General features: G+C 42.3%; 2 long non-coding RNA genes across 2 annotated transcripts in view; one reads left to right on the top strand and one right to left on the bottom strand.

Moving 5' to 3' along the window:
- The window catches only part of LOC149984051 (uncharacterized), a 615207-nt gene that overhangs the window by 535904 nt on the left and 58103 nt on the right, over window positions 1-21200 (bottom strand). The gene's annotated exons all lie outside the window — the stretch shown is intronic.
- On the top strand, window positions 14390-15497 carry LOC149984052 (uncharacterized). The gene is made up of 2 exons (XR_016495543.1): window positions 14390-14616; window positions 14954-15497. It is a non-coding gene; the product is annotated as an uncharacterized LOC149984052 (long non-coding RNA).

The following is a 21200-nucleotide window of genomic DNA, read 5'->3' as shown; positions in this document are numbered from 1 at the left end:
TGTGTGTGTGTGTGTGTGTGTGTGTGTGTGTGTGTGTGTGTGTGTGTGTGCGTGCGTGCGTGCGTGCGTGTGTGTGCGTGTGTGTGTGAGTGAATATGGACATTACATTGTGGCCCAGCATGGACATGCAGGAACAAAGAGAAGGTAGCGGGCAGATGTTATCAGAACCTCCAGGGAGAAACCATGGAAAAGAGAATTCCTTATATCTACTGTCAGTCCTACCTTTGGTGTTTGTGATAGATTGGGTGGACAGGAGAAGAATACTAGAACAGTTTGTATGGTGATTACGATCAATCTCTCTCCGTCTCTCTCCCTCCCTCTCCATCTTCTGAGAAAAGGTACATGTACATTGGTACAAAGCCTCAGTGTGTGTATGTATTTTGAGCGACTGTTGATTCATTCATTTAATCTAATTTTGTTGTGCCCAAAAATTCTGGGGCAATTGTGTCAATGTATTAGGTACAGCATTTCAACACAAACAAACAAATGTTTAAGGGCTCTATTCAATCTGTATAGCTGAAGCGTTACAGCTTGAACAATATTAATTTAAAGAGAAACTGACAGAGTTTTAGTAGCATTAAATATGATCAAGATATGACCAAATACACCCTCAGGAAGAATAAGATACATATATTTTTTAATTTTCCCTTGACTTATTCCAAATGTTGTTGTTTTACAGCTTTACTTCAAAATGGATTCAATATTTTTTTTTCTTTCCCATATACACACAATACCAATAATGACAAAGTGAAAACATGTTTTTAAGAAATGTTTGCTAATTTATTGATAATGAAATACAGACATATCTTAAATTCCTAAGTATTCACACCCCTGATTCAATAAATGTTAAAATCACCTTTGGCAGCAATTACAGCTGTGTGTCTTTCTGGGTATGTCTCTAAGAGCTTTGCAGACCTGGATTGTACAATATTTGCACATTATTATTTTAAAAACTCTTCAAATTCTGTCAAGTTGGTTGCTGATAATTAATAGATAACCATGAACAAGTCTTATTTGGCCTTGTGCTTTACGTTATTGTCCTTCTGAAAGGTTTGTGAATTTCTGAATTCGTCTCCCAGTGTCTGTTGGAAAGCAGACTGAACCAGGTGGTCTAATGTGATTTTTTAGTACATGTATTTTTATCCTGTAAAATGACCTAGTCCTTGCCAATGACAACCATGCCCATTTTTGCCACATTTCAGGCTTCAAACATAAAGATATAAAACTGTATTTTTTTGTGAAGAATCAACAACAAGTGGGACACAATCATGAAGTGGAACGACATTTATTGGATATTTCAAACTTTTTTAACAAATCAAAAACTGAAAAATTGGGCGTGCAAAATTATTCAGCCCCCTTAAGTTAATACTTTGTAGCGCCACCTTTTGCTGCGATTACAGCTGTAAGTCGCTTGGGGTATGTCTCTATCAGTTTTGCACATCGAGAGACTGACATTTTTTCCCATTCCTCCTTGAAAAACAGCTCGAGCTCAGTGAGATTGGATGGAGAGCATTTGTGAACAGCAGTTTTCAGTTCTTTCCACAGATTCTCGATTGGATTCAGGTCTGGACTTTGACTTGGCCATTCTAACACCTGGATATGTTTATTTTTGAACCATTCCATTGTAGATGTTGCTTTATATTTTGGATCATTGTCTTGTTGGAAGACAAATCTCCGTCCCAGTCTCAGGTCTTTTGCAGACTCCATCAGGTTTTCTTCCAGAATGGTCCTGTATTTGGCTCCATCCATCTTCCCATCAATTTTAACCATCTTCCCTGTCCCTGCTAAAGAAAAGCAGGCCCAAACCATGATGCTGCCACCACCATGTTTGACAGTGGGGATGGTGCGTTCAGGGTGATGAGCTGTGTTGCTTTTACGCCAAACATAACGTTTTGCATTGTTGCCAAAAAGTTCAATTTTGGTTTCATCTTCTTCCACATGTTTGGTGTGTCTCCCAGGTGGCTTGTGGCAAACTTTAAACGACACTTTTTATGGATATCTTTAAGAAATGGCTTTCTTCTTGCCACTCTTCCATAAAGGCCAGATTTGTGCAATATACAACTGATTGTTGTCCTATGGACAGAGTCTCCCACCTCAGCTGTAGATCTCTGCAGTTCATCCAGAGTGATCATGGGCCTCTTGGCTGCATCTCTGATCAGTCTTCTCCTTGTATGAGCTGAAAGTTTAGAGGGACGGCCAGGTCTTGGTAGATTTGCATTGGTCTGATACTCCTTCCATTTCAATATTATCGCTTGCACAGTGCTCCTTGGGATGTTTAAAGCTTGGGAAATCTTTTTGTATCCAAATCCGGCTTTAAACTTCTTCACAACAGTATCTCGGACCTGCCTGGTGTGTTCCTTGTTCTTCATGATGCTCTCTGCGCTTTTAACGGACCTCTGAGACTATCACAGTGCAGGTGCATTTATACGGAGACTTGATTACACATAGGTGGATTGTATTTATCATCATTAGTCATTTAGGTCAACATTGGATCATTCAGAGATCCTCACTGAACTTCTGGAGAGAGTTTGCTGCACTGAAAGTAAAGGAGCTGAATAATTTTGCACGCCCAATTTTTCAGTTTTTGATTTGTTAAAAAAGTTTGAAATATCCAATAAATGTCGTTCCACTTCATGATTGTGTCCCACTTGTTGTTGATTCTTCACAAAAAAATACAATTTTATATCTTTATGTTTGAAGCCTGAAATGTGGCAAAAGGTCGCAAAGTTCAAGGGGGCCGAATACTTTCGCAAGGCACTGTACCTGAGTAGTTTCCTTCCTCTCCGGCAACTGAGTTAGGAAGAAAGCCTGTATCTTTGTAGTGACTGGGTGTATCGATACAGCATCCAGATTGTAATTAATAACTTCACCATGCTCAAAGGGATAAAAAATTTTTACACGTCTACAATTGGTGCCCTTCTTTGCGAGGCATTGGAAAACCTCCGTGTTCTTTGTGATTGAATCTATGTTTGAAATTCACTGCTCGACTGAGGGAACATACCGATAATTACTTGTGTGTGTTGGGTACAGAGATGAGGTAGACATTCAAAAATCATGTTAACCCCCTTAAGTCGATGTCAGAGGCCCCGCTGAAATCTAATCAGCATAATAAAAAAATCCCCATCAAAATACGTCAGTTTAAACTAGAGATATTTTTTTTTTTTTGCATTGGCTGCTTCTCAATCAATTCACAACATTGACAGACCTAGAGAGCAGACCATGAGACATCCTGGAAATTGGTCTTCTCACAAAATTGTCTGTAGCATCCGGACGGTTTGGCCTACAAGCTATTATGACCCATCTATGGAAAGATGAGACTCTCATGAACACAAAGCTTTACGACCCCCACAAGTGTCTTGGGACTCGTCTGAAGTCGGTACAGCTGATCTGCCAACTTCTGTTGGTAGTGTCGGAACAGTTTGGGCACACTATTATGACCCACCTGTGTAAAAGTGAGACTCTCACGAACACATTTTGCTCTAGGATACCCACAAGCTTCACAAGCATCGTCTGAAGGTCCCCTGCTGCCAGTTAAAAAAAATGAATGAAAGTACAGGCGTCTGTTTAGGGCCCAAACATAAGGGTTTAAATAGACAGTATGTACATTTTTTTTACTAATGTTTCCTGATCTTTCTTATATGTCTAAGATATAAGACAGCCAATTCAAAACAATCTTCCTTTAGATGTTTTGCATTTGTATGGGCTAATAGCAGTAAGGCCCGGAAAAATGTAATCAAATATTATTTTATATATTTTTGGGATACTTCAAGGGGTTTTAAAATTAAAAATCAAATAGCTAAATGATCCTTGGTATGACCTTCTTAAAGCAATTCTATATAGCTTAGTAAAACCACCCCCTCAAGGCTTAGACTCTTATGGGTTAAACACTATTATTGCACACAGAATAAGTCCATGCAACTTATTACGTGATTTGTTAAGCACATTTTTACTCCTGAACTTATTTAGGCTTTCCATAACAAAGGGGTAGAATACTTATTCACAGAAGACATTTCAGCTTTTCCTTTGTAAACACAAAAAAAAACATGATTCACTTTGACATTATGGGCTATTGTTTGTATTTCTGCCCTTTTTCAGGGGCGTAAATCTGAATATAATCCATTTTAAATTCAGGGTGTCACAAAATAACATTTTGAAAAAGTCACGGGGTGTGAATACTTTCTGAAGGGGTGTGAATACTTTCTTGAATAGAATATTTGGGAACGATGTAGAGTCGGGTATTTGTGAAAATTCTGTATCAGTTATGATTTACAACCTGCTATAGTAAGATTTATGAACAAGTAATGTATAGGTGAATTGTAATCACTCATGCATTAGCTGCATTAATCTATTCTGTCAACAATGCCTTACTCTATGTCATGAATTTTTTTTGTAAAATAGGACGTATTTTTATACCTCTTAAAAGCTTTGAATTGTATGTTTTTGACTGATATTATGATTTTCTGTTTCATATCTGCAAAGTAGTTAAAATTCTGTCAGTTCCAACTGAAAAGGTAATTTACGATTGAGCCAACATATGCAGCATTAACCGTGACTGCAGTCTGCGCTGACACGGGAATATTGCCTTTAAATTTCAAATCTCACTGTAATACTGAACTTCCGTGATACGGATTGAATGGAGTCCTAATGTGTGTCTGATTTGATGTTGTGATTTGTGTGCGGCAGTGCGTGAGCCCTTTCCTTAAACCAGGGCCTGTCAAGGGAGCCTGGACTCCCAGCCACTTCTCACATGAGCAGCCGAGCAAAATTAGCTGATGATTGATCCCACTCTAACGGGAGTGGTTAGAGTTTTTTCTAAATTGATATTATATTTAAATAGAGAAACAGGCATTGACTTTGTAATCCCTGTGCAACACTTGCCGACAAGAAAGAAAAGTCAAGTGCTGTATTTGTCTGGATGCCATGCTTATCTTCCACAGTCCCAACAGGCTGTGCTTGTGAATGTCTGTATCTTCAAGCTACGGTAGCTGACTCTGATATTATAGTGCATCTCTGAGGTGAGCATGTGGGGAGAGTTTTTCCCATTAATTTGATCAAAGACACACATTTCCACGTGTCTTTCAATGGCATAGTACTGGCTCCCAGATGTAGCATAATCATGCAGTGTATGGTCGCAGCATAGGGGGACCGCAGAACAAGATTTTGCTGAGGGCCAACAAAAACCTTGGTCCGGCCCTGAGCATACCACCCCACCCTACAAAAGTATCACGTCCTGTCTCATTTCATGAGATTCTACAGTCTCCTGTGTCCTTATAAGAGTGAATTATCTCTGATAATCATTCTAATCGGGGTTCAGCTCATGTTACTAGGCCTCCTGCTGCACCTTAATGCTTAATTACTCCTCAGCTTGTGTTCTCAGGATGGGTGCCCCCAGCCTTGCTCAACCAAGCCTCTCTCTGTCTAATCGTGCACTGCCCTATCATGTACATCAAGATCAATCACTAATGACGATCACGTTTTTAATCAAAAAGCACTGTTAGCTCCTCACACACCATAATGTCAGTGAGATCAGATTTTCACCCTGAAGATAATCCAAATTGCTGACCATGCACTGTAATATTGGGTAAGGGTAACATTTGGCAAGAACAAATTCAACCGATTCCTTATTTACCCTTAATATATACAGGTAAATTCTCCTGATATTCAATTGTAATTTGCAAGAGAGACCTGCTTATGAGTTACAACTATTAATTTATTAACTGATTTATGAACGGATAATTTCTCTAATTTACAGACTCTTTAGACACAGCTATAAAGGGTACTTATAATGGGCTCTACTTAAATCTTGTTTTTATGCAGCTTACTAAAGAATGAAATAAATTGTGCCTTTTTATGTTTGCAGGTTTTATGCTGGCAGTTTTTTCTTTACATTGAATATTGTGTACCGGTGATTTTTTTCTAGGTTGGTCATTACTGACAAAAACAATGCTTATCACAGAGTGAAACTTCATGATATTTTTCCAATATTTACAATTTTAACTCTTTGTTCTGTTCACAGATTTCCATATCTCAGATTAATTTCTATAAGAAACAATTGACTCTAAAACCTTCTGCTAGGTTGGTCATTACCGAGGTAGGTAGAGTGATTTCATGGCAGAAGAAAAAAAAATGCCCCACTTATAGCCACTGAATTTACATATTGAACTGCTGATGGTTCACAATAACAAATGTGCCATAGTCGTCAGAGCAATACTGCAGGTTGTCTTCCACTGACACTTGGTAGTTGTGCGTGTACAGTTATGCATATGGCACTAATGCCGGTTTCTCCTAACTGTCAGGGAGCTGTATATAGTGTTTCCTTTGCAGACAGCTTGATGCTAGGTCTTTCGCCAGCATGTTTGATTCTGCTGACATTGTACCCTTGACAACAAAAAAGCAATGTATCAGCTGAATATCCTCTAGGACCATTCTTCTAGAGTTATGGAAAGAAGTTACTTGTGTACTTTTCAAAAATAAAAGCCTCTGTGTATACCAAGATTGTAAGATTATAATTACATTCAATAAGAAAATATATTATGATCACTTGGGGCTGAACCCTAACTTGAGATGTTGTGTTTGGTTACAAATGTGAGTTAAGCGTGCAGATCCCAAGTTAGGGTTCAGGCCTGAGCATATACCGAGACCGATATCTGCCTCAACTGAGAACGTGGCCTACTGTAAGGTGAGTCAGAAGTATTGGGACATAAGGTGAGTCAAGTAAATGCCTGTTTTTGTCCAGCAGACTTTCTAAAGAGACTAAATCAGATTCTGCTTTTCCTGTAACTTCGGAGATCATAGCAGACATAAGCACAACAAAGTATTTATGAAGATATATATTTAAAGCTGTTTAGTCCATAAGGATTAGAGCAGGGCATATTAATGGGGAATGCAACCATTACAACAACAAGCTTATGAAAAATGTGTCACGTTTTGTTTCTCTGTTAACTATGTCAGAAGGTCCTTTGTGACATCAACAGCCCCAACTTAAATCACTTCAAATAGTTTGTAGTCTCATCCTGAACACAGACACAATAATGTATCACTCATAAACCATAAAAATTCAAAATATTTGCAGAAAAGTATTAACACTCAGATTTTTTTTTTCAACTGCAGGAGAAAATTAATTGTACTGCTGGCCATTTAATGCTGATGTGTGTTAGTGACTATACACTTTGCATTTCCTTTTTGGCAAATGTACATCCTAATGAATAAAATATATTCTATATACATTTGGGGTGACAGGTAGCCTAGTGGTTAGAGCAGAGCTGAGAAGATAAAAATGGGTAATTCTGCCAATGAACAAGGCAGCTTAACCCACTGTTCCTAGGTAGTCATTGTAAATAAGAATTTGTTCTTAACTTAACTTTAACTTTAACCTTTATTTAACCAGGCAAGTCAGTTAAGAACAAATTCTTATTTTCAATGACGGCCTAGGAACAGTGGGTTGTTCAGGGGCAGAACGGCAGATTTGTACCTTGTCAGCTTGGGGGTTGTCAGCTTGGGGGTTTGAACTCACAACCTTCCGGTTACTAGTCCAACACTCTAACCACTAGGCTACCCTGCCGCCCCAACTTACTTGACTAGTTAAATAAAATAATCGATAATCAATAATGCTAAACAAGTTTAAGTTGTTTTTACATACAATATACATGATTTAGCTAATGAATTGTAATTTTTCCATATTCAGTGTTTGTAGTGCTTTTTAAGATATTATCAGAATATTACTCAAAGCATTTTGAACAGCCCCTATATTCTTGTCATATTTTTAAAAAAAATGCATTTGGGTTTATTAGGTCACCTTCATACAATCTGTTTAGCTGGATTGCCCAAATTGACTAAATACTATAACAGATGCATCATAATTCAATTATTTGTTTGGGATCCAAACAAAGTCACAAATCCATGCACCCTCCCCATCGCCTCTCCTCCCAATACCAAAGAAAGACTGTGAAAGGAGGCAAGAATACATGACCACGAGTCCATGACTGAGGTTGTATTCTTTTGGTTTCAATAAACGTTAACAAAAATTGGTTTGCCAGTTTTTCCTGGATTCTGCTGTATGACCATGCAGTATTCTAAGCGGTTTTACTGTTAGATACAGTAAGTTCATACTCTACTTCAAATAAAATGTTATTTATTTATTTTGTCTCTCCCTCAAGAGTAGGTCTTTGAAATTGTACGGAGAAATTCAAAAATGTAATGTTTCTCAAAAGCTGTCCAGTCCACCATCTGCAGGGCAGATGAATCTTTGTAGATTACTCTTTGCAACTAATCACTTGGTAGTTGAATAGAACGAGTACAGTAAGTCACACTGCCTGCACTTTTACAGAAAATAAATAACCCAGACCATGCCATTGCCTGGTGCGAGACTATTTTCTCCCAACTGATGGGATTTTGCTCAATCTCTATAATGTACGTATAAGCACCTCAAACACTTTTAATTTAAGATTAACTTTACTTTCTCTGACAGTAACTCAGAAAAGGGATCTCACGCTCAGGGTTTTCTTGCTCTCTCTCTCCTAATATGTTTTGCTCGTTCAGTACCATCAGTTACATGTCTGCCAAGCATCACACGTCGTCAGCTCACTCCCATTGACATCCCACTGTTCTGACCATTGATTGGCAGGTCAAGCATTGAGCACAAGCAGGAAATCAATAACGGTGGACCTCTAGACGGTACAGGGGGAGTCTTCAAGGAACTGGCCTACTGGACACTCTGCCAATCACCAACCAGAAAATGTAAGGCCAGCCAGCCATGAACAAAAGCTATCTAAAGGCAGAGACACTAGGTTGGATATTAAATTGATTTATATTTTGAGAAGTTTCAGCTGTCGTAAAGAGAAAAAAAGGAAAAGACAAGTTTTGAAAATGTATTTGTTTTACACTCATTTCTATTCTACAACTCGACTGGATCCGGGACCTTGGGGATTCCGTTATATAAAATATATACTCTCTTTGTCTGTCACACCCTGATCTGTTTCACCTGTCTTTGTGCTTGTCTCAACCCCCCTCCAGGTGTCACCTGCCCTGACCCTGAGCCTGCCTGCCTTTTCTGTACCTTGTTACACCACCCTGAATTAAAGACTTCTGCCTGCCCTGGCCCGAGACAGCCTGCCCTTCTGTACCTTTTGGATTACTGACCTCTGCCCTTGACCTGTCATTTTGCTTACTCCCTGTTCTATTAATAAACGTTTGTTGCTTTGACATTATCTGCATCTGGGTCTTCCCTGAAACGTGATAGTACGAACTGGCCATGACTGACCCAGCAGACTCGGACCAGCTCCGCAATGCCATCTCCTCCCAAGGAGCCACCATTTGAAGGCCAGAGGAGTTGCTTCGTGGGCTTATGGAAGGGGTCCCGACCTTGGCTGAACGCATTGACCGAGCGTTGAACACATTGCTGGAGCAATTCCGCGAGTTGTCTGTTAGGCAGCCTACCACGACAATAATAACTTACCAGCCCCTCAGTAACCTGGCTGTTGGCAGCTGAGAGTGCCAGGAACCAGGAAGTGCTGTCCAACCTCATCTATCAGAGGAACTAAAGGACGAGCATGCAACCCGGGAACTACCGACAGATTTCGACTCACCCATCGCCTTGACCATTCGGATCGATAGGCGACTACTGGAGTGAAGGAAGGAGAAGAGGTTCAATTTCTCTCGCCCGGCCAAGGCTTCCACCTCACCTCCGAGACTTCCCGGAAGTCCCCGATGGCTCCGTTGCCAAGTTCCCCCGAGAGTCTCCGAAGTCTGCCAATTCACCTCTTCCCGAGTCAATGCAACTAGGCAGAACTAGACTGTCCCCAGGCAAACGGCTATTCAGGCTACACGCGAAGAGTTGCGTGTATTGCGTGACTACTGGTCATTTCGTGGCCACCTGTCCACTAAAAGACCAAGCTCACCACTAGGAGCGAGTACTCTGGTGGGCCATACGGATATCTTTTCCTCTCCCCTTCTTTCTCGCACCCCATTTCATGTCATCTTGCTGTCGGGGAACCAGTCGAAATCTCTCCAGGTACTCATCAACTATGGGGCCGATGAGAGCTTTATGGACTCTACCCTGGTGTCCGAGCTGGGCATCCCCACTCAGCCCCTCTCCATTCCCATGGACGTTAGAGTGCTAGACGGGCGCTCTATAGGCTGGGTCACCCACAACACTACCCCATCAACCTACGTGTGTCAGGGAATCACAGGAAGAAGATTTAATTTTGGCTTATTAATATGTCTCCTCGAGTTCCCGTGGTATTGGGATTCTGTTGGCTCCAGCAACAAAGTCCCATTAATGACTGGTATGCTGGTACCATCATGGGCTGGAGCCCGTTCTGCCACGTTCATTTCCTGAAGTCAGCGCAGCCTACCCCGGGACGTCTTCCTGGGGACTCGGAAGTTGCCCCGGACCTCTCCGACATTCCCATGGAGTACCAGTACCTCCAGGAGATATTCAGTAAGGCCCGGGCCACTTCAAATCTGCCACATCGACCCTATGACTGTAGGATTGACCTTCTCCCAGGCATCACTTCGCCCGGGGGATGACTGTCCTTTCTGTCGGGTGCGGAGACCAAGGCTATGGAGATCCACATTGAGGACTCCATAGCTGCAGGGTTCATCCATCCTTCTGCCACCCCCGCTGGTGCAGGGTTCTTCTTTGTGGAGAAGAAGGAAAAAACCCTGCGCCCATGCATGAACTACCGGGGCCTTAACGACATCACGGTGAAGACCCGCTACCTGCTACCAATCATCTCCTTGGCCTTCGAGCCGCTCCACGGGTCCACCGTGTTCTCCAAGCTGGATCTACGGAACGCCTTCCACCTGGTGCGGATATGGGAAGGGGGCGAATGGAAGACTGCCTTCAACACTGCCAGCGGTCACTGCAGGTATCTGGTCATGCCATTTTGCCTTACCAACGCCCCTGCTGTTTTCCAGGCTAAGGTGAATGATGTTCTCCGTGACATGTTAAACCGGTTCATTTTCATCTACCTCGATGACATCCTAGTTTTCTCCCACCTTGCCCAAGGACACGTGCTTCATGTCCAACATGTTCTCCAACGTCTCATGGAAAACCATTTTTTGCGAAAGCAGAGAAGTGTGAATTCCATCTCTCCACCATCCCCTTCCTGGGTTAAATCATCGCTGCAGGGAGTGTACAGATGTATCCCGGAAAGATGAGAGCAGTGGTGGATTGGCCCCAGCCAACGTCTATGGTGCAACGTTTCTTGGGATACGCCAACATCTATCAACACTTTATCCGGGGATACAGAATCCTGGCTTCCCCATGTCTGCACTCATCTCTCCCAAGGTTCTGTTCACGTGGTCCCCAGCTGCTGACCGAGCGTTCCGGGATCTCTAAGACCGTTTCACCACAGCTCCCAGCTTGGTTCATTCTGACCCATCCCGCCAGTTAGGGGTGGAGGGCGATGCTTCGGATGTTGGAGTGGGAGTGGGGGCTGTCCTGTCCCAGCGTTCTGCCCTGGACTGCCTCAATGCCACCGACATGAGCTACGATGTGGGGAATCGTGAGCTTCTCGTGGTGAAGATGTCATTGCAGGAGTGGAGGCACTGGCTGGATGGGTCGGAACACAAGAACCTGGAATATCTCCGCACTGCCAAGCATCTCAACTCCAGGCAAGCTAGGTGGGCCCTGATTTTCACCCGGTTCAACTTTTCCCTCTCATACTGAAAGGGATCCACGAATGTCAAGCCAGATGCGCTGTCATGCTGCAATAGCTCCGCGGCTACACCCCCGGAACCCGAGACCATCCTTCCCACCTCGTGCCTGGCGACGTCACTCAGCTGGGGAATAGGGAAGCAGGTTCGTGAGGTGCAGCGTTCCCAGCCGAACCCCGGCTGTGGCCCTAATAAGTGTCTGTTTGTTCCTGATGCTATCCGCTCCTCGGTTCTGGAGTGGAACCACTCGTCCAAGCTTGCCTGCCACCCGGGCTCCCGTTGGACCCTGGTCTTTGTGCGACAAAGCTTTTGGTGGCCTACCATGGTTCCTGACTTCTCCGCGTTCGTTGCCGCATGCACCATCTGTGCGCAGGACAAGATTCCTCTGCAAGCTCCGGGTGGTCTCCTTAAACCTCTGCCTGTTCCTCCCTGTCCCTGGTCTCATATATCTCTGGACTTTGTAACGATTCCATGGCACACAGTTTAAGGAAGTGATACACAAAATGAAGCTCGATTCAAAACTTTGAGTTTTTCAATTTAAATGATTATAAACAATTCTTGCGACCAATAGAATGTCATATAAATATAGAATACAACCATCCCAATTCTGTATATTTTCCTGCGAAGAGAGAATCAATAGATCATTTGTTTTGGTACTGTTAATATGTAGCTTGTTTTTGGTCACAGGTTCAGGAATGGCTAAAGAATTGCAACATTTACATGAAGCTGAAGAATGGGATTAAAAACAAACTAAAAATAACTACTGCAAAATATACTATAACGTGTCCGTAAAATGTATAAAGTATGTATAATCTGGAAGTAGAAGCCTAATTGTTGTTTTCCATTAGTTTACTCCAATTAGGAGAGGGATGGCATGGTTAAGGGAAAATAATAAAGGAAATTATATAAAAAAATATACACAGGACCAGTCGAAAGTTTGGACACTCCAACTCATTCCAGGTTTTCTCTTTATTTTTCTATTTTCTACATTGCAGAATAATAGTGACATCAATAAGACATCAAAACTTTGAGATAACACATATGGAATCATGTAGTCACTTAAAAAGTGTTACTACTACAGGGACTTCAGGTTACAAAAAAAAAAAGTATGGGAACTGTAAAAATATCTGAACACTATGAAGTGGATATGAACACATACAGTACGTACTAAATTACATACTCACTTCCACATATGGACTTATACATACTTGATCTCGCTCTCTTCTCTCACTTTTCTCTTCTCTCCCCTCTCTATTGTCGAGAACTGTTCGATAATATGTTTCTTGTTTGTCCATCTTTTCTATGTCTTTGGCTACATGTTTATATATGTTTACAACAAGCAATGGGAAGATATCAGAATAGGGACATTGGGGAATAATAACATATTGTACGGGATACATGTGTACTGTAGTGAAGCTGTCTCTATAGTAATGCAAGGTCTCTTTCATGATCATGTGAAACGTTAATTGCTATGGAAATGCTGGGATGTGTTTTTTCCATGAAGTTAAAGGTAATTATGATGCAACTATGATGGCGATACGATATGGATTACATTTATAATCATGAATATTAAGGCTATACGCACTACATGTTACACACATAGACACACAACCATGCAAATAATATAACATATACTGTTTACAGGAAACTCACTCTAGATCCTTAGATGAATTTGCATGGACTAGGGAATGGGGGTGGTGAAATAATTTTCTGTCATGGACAAAGGAACTCAAAAGGTGTGATGATACTACTTAAAAAACATTTTGATCTGAATGTGCAAATAGTCAGGAATGATTCGCAAGGAAGGTGGATCTTTTTGAATTTGAAAGTGGACAAAAAAGAGATTTGGCTCATTAATTTTTATGGTCCAAATCAGGATGATCCTGAGGATGATACATCTTTTAAAATATTTATACCAATTTATTGAACTTACTTACAACAAATTATCAAATCATTATGGTGGGAGACTTTAACACCATGTTAACCTCTCTGCTCACGGAACCCGGTAGCGGGATGACATTTGACAACATACAGTGATCGCTACATAAATAGTCACATTAAACATTCATGAAAATACTGTCATGCTAGTGTCTCACATAGTGTCTCACATGTTTCGAAAGCCTAGAATCTTGCTAATCCAACTGTGTCAGATTTAAAAAAGGATTTCCTGCGAAAGATTATCTGAGGATAGAGCCCCATAAAAAAAAACTATTTCAACGAGCACAGGCGTAACAAAAATTTACCTTTTTCCTCTGTTTCCAATCCCAATGCTTATTGTTACTCAATGAACGGTCTATTGTTTAATAAAATCAATTTTTATAGCCTAACACAAAACATTTTGTGAACCGCTTGTGTCGTGAATTCCGTCTCATTCCATTTTCGACGACACACTCGAGGTAAATACACACACAAAACGTGACTTTTCCAGTCATGTTTGGTTTCATTGCAATCAACTGATTTGTTTGTAACACAACCAAACCTGATGGGTCATTTCGCGGGACATATTGACTGAAAGAAACCGATTTGAAGACAACAAGTAATGACATCATTGTGCACCAATGATTTGCCCGCTGTTTCGTTGTTTGACTGTATTTTAACCCAATGACCACTGATCGTCTTGAAATCTAGCTGGGTAGATAGCCAATGAGCTGAGGTAAACGGCAATATGTCATGTTTATGTGTTGGAAGACCAACCCATGTAGTAAACTCCGGTGTAAAGAGGGTCATTTGCCATACCAGAAGGAGCTACGCATGTTGTGCACAGAATTGTTTTGGTAAAGCGCATTTTCAGCTGTTTATATATCAATCAGTATGGCAACTAAGTCAGGGAAAGCTAAATCTAAGTCTAGATATACAGATGTACACACAATTTTAGAAGAAATTGATCGAGGACGATTCATTTTGCGATTCCCAAATGGAGGAATATTTTTTGAACGGAGAGGAAATCCTTTTGGACTGGTAAGTTCTTCTCATGCTAATGCCGTTGTTTGAAATTAATAATATAAAATATTATTTGTGAAATGAAATAGCCTATTTGGGGCTGTTGAGGGGAGGGCAAGCCCACAACAATGGCCAAAGTGAAATAGAGACAGTAGATACAGCTGGTCTGTTGTAATATAATAAAGACAGTAGATCTAGCTAAAATGTCATGATATAAATGAGACAGTAGATCTAGCAGGTCTATAATAATATATTCAACCTTATGTTCCCTGTACTCTATATATATCTGTTTATTATACCTGTTGATACAGGGCTCATATGTGAAACTATTCTAACTGAACATTTTCTTTCACAGTGACACTGACTCCGAACGGGAGCCCCCAGTGCCAAGGTGTCCATCCCCCACTGGAGCTTTGTTCATCCAGCTCCTGACACAATTGGTGTTCATCTGCCCATATTTATTTCTGCAGGCATGGATGTGCTATGGCACCTGGCATCAGCAGCATATTTTTGTGTAGAGGACTGAGGGTCTTCCATATATTGAAAGTGTTATTTTGTACATGTATATATTTTTTTCATGTTTTTTCAAAAAAAATTGGGGGTTGTGTTAGAATACCATTTTGGTATTTTGTATATAGTTATTCCATTCAAAATGTGTATATTCTACAATTTGGTACATTTTGGCTTCTTGTGTGGGACACCTGGGTGACTTCATGATACATGTCATGTAGCCCACTCATTTTGGAAGTTATCATTCTGAAACTTTGCACAAGTACTGTTGCCCTCTTATGTTTTTCATAAGAAATTGTCCCCATCATCCTATGAATGTTTGTTTTATCTTGTTCATTTTAAAGATGATGATACAACAATAAAAAAAACATATGTTTTTTTAAATTGTATTATATTCTCCTACATTCAATTCACATTTACACAAACTTCAGAGTGTTTTCTTTCAAATGGTACCAAGAATATACATATCCTTGTATCTGTGCCTGAGCTACAGGGAGTTAGATTTGGGTATGTCTTCAGGCGGAAATTAAAAAAAGTAGGGGGTAGCTCTAAGAGGTTTTAAGTACTTTAGATAGGAAGCCAATTCTAGATTTAATTTAATGTTTTCAGAACTTTGCTATCAGCCCATTGCAATGCCCCATGATTGACTCTGAGTGTAACAAAACACGTACCAGTCTACTGTACCCTTTTTTGTTTACAGATGAACATGGTGTATTGAATGGTTACGCATCCTCAGGATCAGTCTTCATGTCTTTCCAGGAAACTTGCAATACAATGAAATCTACTGTAAGAGGTCAAAGCAGTGGGTGGTGAAGAAAGTGTACGAGAGGCTTGTCCACCTGGCTGTGGAGTGCATAAAGGACCAGACGGTTGTCTACAAGGAGCCAGAGTCACAGCCTCCTAAACCTAGCATCCCTGCCAACATCACCTGGCTGTGGTGGGGTGTGGTGGGGTGGGGTGGGACAATGCAAATAGTCCGAGTAGCCATTTGATTAGCTGTTCAGGAGTCTTACGACTTGGGAGGTAGAATCTGTTAAGAAGCCTTTTGGACCTAGACTTTGCACTCCGGTACCACTTGCCATGCGGTAGCATAGAGAACAGTCTGCGGCTAGGGTGACTGGAGTCTTTGGCAATTTTGAGGGCCTTCCTTTGACACTGTCTGGTATAGAGGTCCTGGATGGCAGGAAGCTTGGCCCCAGGGATGTACTGGGCCGTACACATTACCCTCTGTAGTGCCTTACAGTTGGAGGCTGAGCAGTTGCCATTCCAGGCGGTGATGCAACCACTCAGGATGCTCTCGATGTTGCAGCTGTAGAACTTTTTGAGAATCTGAGGACCCATGCCAAATCTTTTCTGTCTCCTGAGGGGGAATAGGCTTTGTCATACCCTCTTGACGACTGTCTTGGTGTGTTTGGACAATGATAGTTTGTTGGTGGACACCAAGGAACTTGAAGCTCTCAACCTGCTCCCCTACAGCCCAGTCGATGAGAATGGGGGCGTGCTCGGTCCTCCTTTTCCTGTAGTTTACAATCATCTCCTCTGTCTTGATCACGTTGTGGGAGTGGTTGTTAACCTTGCACCACATTGCCAGGTCTGCTTCAGCGTTGCTTGCCTTGAATCGAGAATATAAGTAATTTAGCTAGTCTGGTAGTGTAACGAAGCAAGCGTTTTAATAAATAAATGAAACAATAAACACGCAACACAAACTACGCCCCGTCATGAAAACAGAGTCAATAACACCTGAGGAAAGAACCAAGGGGAGTGACAGATATAGGGAGGATAATCAAGGAGGTGATGGAGTCCAGGTAAGACAATGGTGACAGATGTGTGGGATAATCAGCAGCCTGATGACCTAGAGGCTGAGAGGGATTATACGTGACAGTACCCGCTCCCCGACACACGGCTTCAGTCACAGGACCCCATCAAAGGGGATGAACCCGGGGATCAGGAGCGGACCGGTCACCGCTGATGATACACTAGAACCTGTCACGCCAACTGAGGCATGGGAACCTATCGAGTCAGCTGGGGCGTGGGAACCTGACAGATCGGTTGAGGCAGGAGAGCCTGGCAATCCGGCTATGGCATGAAATCCCAACGAGCTGGCTGAGGCAGGGGAGCCTGGCAATCTGGTTGAGGCATGAGAGCCTGTAGCAGTTCCCTGACCCAATGTCATTACTCTGACACCAAAAAAAACACTCCATGATACTTCCCTTAGGTGAGGTGTTCTGTAACGAGTGCGCTGAGAGTCAGGAAGCAAGTTCAGGGAGTGAGTGTTATAATAAATAAATGAAACAAACACGTAACACAAAACGCACCGACATGAAAACAGAGTCAATAACACCTGAGGAAAGAACCTAGGGGAGTGACAGATATAGGGAAGATAATCAAGGAGGTGATGGAGTCGAGGTGAGTGTCATGAGGCGCAGGTTAGCGAGACGATAGTGACAGGTGTGCGGAATAATCAGCAACCTGATGACCTAGAGGACGGAGAGGGAGTGTATGTGACAGGTAGGCTCGTGTCACTGGGCAGTTTGCAAGCCCTGCCACATCTGACGAGCGTCGGAACCGGTGTAGTACGATTCAATCTTAGTCCTGTATTTTCGCTTTGCCTGCTTGATTGTTCGTCGGAGGGCATAGTGGGATTTCTTATAAGCGTCCTGGTTAGAGTCACGCTCCTTGAAAGCCGCAGCTCTACCCTTTAGCTCAGTGCGGATGTTGCTTGTAATCCATGGCTTCCGGTTGTGGTATGTACGTACGGTCACTGTGGGGACGGCGTCATCGATTCACTTATTGATGAAGCTAGTGACTGATGTGGTGTACTTCTCAATACCATTGGAAGAATCCCGGAACATATTCCAGTCTGTGCTAATAAAACAGTCTTGGAGCTGAGCATCTGCGCCATCTGACCATTTCCATATTGAGCAGTCAATGGTTCTTCCTGCTTTAGTTTTTCCTTGTAAGCAGGAATCAGGAGGGTAGAGTCATGGTCAGATTTGCCAAATGCAGGTTGAGGGAGAGCTTTGTACGCCTCTATGTGTGTGGAGTAAAGGTGGTCTAGAGTTTTTTTCCTCTGGTTGTACATGTGGTAGTTATTAGGTAAAACGGAATTAAATTTTCCTGCATTAAAGTCCCCGGCCACTAGGAGCGTCACCTCTGGTTGAGCATTTTCTTGTTCGCTTATGGCCTTATACAGCTCGTTGAGTGCGGTCGTAGAGCCAACAACATTTTGTGGTGGTAAACAGGCAGCAAAAAAAAAAATAGAAAATAGAAAACTCTCTTGGTAAATAGTGTGGTCTACAGCAAAACCTTGAGACTTCCTTAATATTAAATTGTGTGCACCAGCTGTTATTTACAAATAGACACAGACCGCCACCCATTGTCTTTCCTGCGACAGCTGTTCTATCTTTCCGATACACCGAAAACCCAGCCAGCTGTATGTTATTCATGTCGTCATTCAGCTACGACTCTGGTGAAACATAAGAAATGTAGGATAGTCTTGTTCGGAGCTCATCCATTTTATTATCCAATGATTGCATGTTGGCTAATAGGACTGCTGGTAGAAGCGGATTACACACTCGCCTTCAGATCCTTACAAGGCACCCTGACCTAAGTTCCCGATATCTTCATCTCTTCTTCATGCAAATGATGGGATTTGGGACTTGTTGGGTGTCTGAAGTAAATATTTTGTGTCCGACTCGTTAAAGAAAAAAATCTTTGTCCAGTACGAGTTGAGTAATGGCTGTCCTGATATCCAGAAGCTCTTTTCGGTCATAAGAGATGGTGGCAGAAACATTATGTACTAAATAAACTACAAATAATGTAAAAAAACTAACACAATAGCACAATTGTTTAGGAGCCTGTAAAACGGCAGCCATCTCCTCTGGTGCCATGGGCAACATTGTGTACTGTCTGTATTCTGTCTGTATTCTTACTGTACAAGCATGTTGTAGAATATGAGACATCTCACAGACACATGTTACCTAGCTAGTTAACTACAACATACAGGTATACTGTCATAAAGCCAAAGTCATTCCTTTACTCTCCACCATCATCATCAAAACATTTCTCAAATTGTGCTCCTGATGAGAGACACTGAGGCTAGTTAGCTATACTGTTAGATTACAGTATATTTAGGGTATATTAAAATACAGCTAGCTAGCTAAACTTGTCTGTTATGGCCAAATCAATCACCAAATTGTACCTGACTCGTTTAAAAGCGCTTACATCACTAGATAGCTACTGGCTAAAACAGCTAGCCAAAACAACTCACTTATTTGTAATTTACCCTCCTGAGGCCTGGTCCAGCTGGTCTATGCTGCCAACTCTGCTTGATGGTCTCGCAAATATTTTTCTCGCTGTCTCAACTCCTCTTCAGTGTATACCGGCTCAAGTAAACAGGGCTGTATTTGTCGTCCAGCCATTGTAACTAATTATTTAGCAATCTCAGATAGATAATGTATACAGCTCCTGTCAACTTCTTTTTTTTTCTTTTTTTGGGGGGATTTTACCCCTTTTTCTCCCCAATTTCATGGTATCCAATTGGTTAGTAGCTACTGTCTCATCACTACAACTCCCGTACGGGCTCGGGAGAGACAAAGGTTGAAAGTCATGCGTCCTCCGATACACAACCCAATCAAGCCGCACTGCTTCTTAACACAGCGCCATCCAACTCGGAAGCCAACCGCACCAATGTGTCGGAGAAAACACCGTGCTCATGGCAACCTTGGTTAGCATGCACTGCCCCCGGCCTGCCACAGGAGTCGCTGGTGCGCGATGAGACAAGGATTTCCCTACCGGCCAAACCCTCCCTACACTAGGCCAATTGTGCGTCGCCCCACGGACCTCCCGGTCCCGGCCGGTTACGACAGAGCCTGGGCGCGAACCCAGAGTCTCTGGTGGCGCAGCTGGCGCTGCAGTACAGCGCCCCACTGCGCCACCCGGGAGGCACGGTCAACTTCTAAACTAGGTCCACCTCTGTTTTGAAAAGCCTTTGAGGGTGGAAACAAGAAAGTATGGCTCCCGTCAGGTTGTAGTCTTTACAAAGCCAGGGAAAATGCGTCAACCTAGATACCCTGCATAGTCCTGGCAGATAGGAACATCATTGAGACAAGTCCAATGGCTCAATTGAACAAGGACAACCATATCTACTCGCTGCAAGCGTGATCAAGGAATCTGCGAAACACAAAGGCCACAATAATTGCTACAAAACATGATCAGACAGCATGCTCAATTAACAAATGAAGTCATTGGTTGAAGTCTCCTGGCTTGAAAATTCTCATATACAGCTACAGTTCGTAAATATGTCTGAAACACCCTCTCATAAGAGACTGGAAAAACATCCCAAATAGTGTCTACCGGTGACATTTCATTGCTTGTATAGTGTTTTTAAATTGGCAAATGAATCTAATCAACATTTAAATCACAACAAATGTAAGGTATTTATAACAACAAAAATAGATTGCAGGCCCCAGGTGGCCATGGTTAGCTGGATGGTGGCAGGCCGAATTTGAGATGAGAGAAATTCCTTGCTGTAGTCTTTCAAATTTTCAAATGGCTTATAGCGGTTCTCTCAGTTGAGGCAACCCCCCAAAGATGCAAAAGCGGCCTGCCGAGGGCTTATAGCGATCCTCTGAATGCGGGCTACCTGCCAGAGATGGCGATACAAATTCATAGCCTTTGTCATAGGGAAAGTGAAAATAGCAAACTGGAGGATATTTTTTGCATACTGGGATGTGGCTCCTGGGTAGTCGGAGAGCTCTCAGACTGAGTTGGGATTCAGAGGGAAATCTCTTAGCCAAACCCAAAACGTCATTCTGTCAGCACGCTGCTTGTCTAAGGAGTCCCCGACTTGTCAATATGAAGACTGGTAGCTGGTGAAGTCCTTATTTTCCTTTGGGAGGGGGGAAGGAAAGGTCTTTGTCTGCTGACCTCCAGACCAATAGGGCAGACAGGCCACAGACACAACCTGCCAGAACGGGGCTTAGCAGTCTTATCACTGTTGCATATAAATGTACCCATTTATGTAGTTTCAGGGCTCTACGCAATTATTATTGCGGAAGTTCAGCATTACAGAGTGTTTAACATTTAAAGGC

Source organism: Oncorhynchus mykiss, chromosome 4, assembly GCF_057628025.1.
Source record: "Oncorhynchus mykiss isolate SJ-2025 chromosome 4, ASM5762802v1, whole genome shotgun sequence".
NCBI classification, from domain to species: domain Eukaryota; kingdom Metazoa; phylum Chordata; class Actinopteri; order Salmoniformes; family Salmonidae; genus Oncorhynchus; species Oncorhynchus mykiss.
This window is presented reverse-complemented; position numbering and strand designations above follow the sequence as displayed.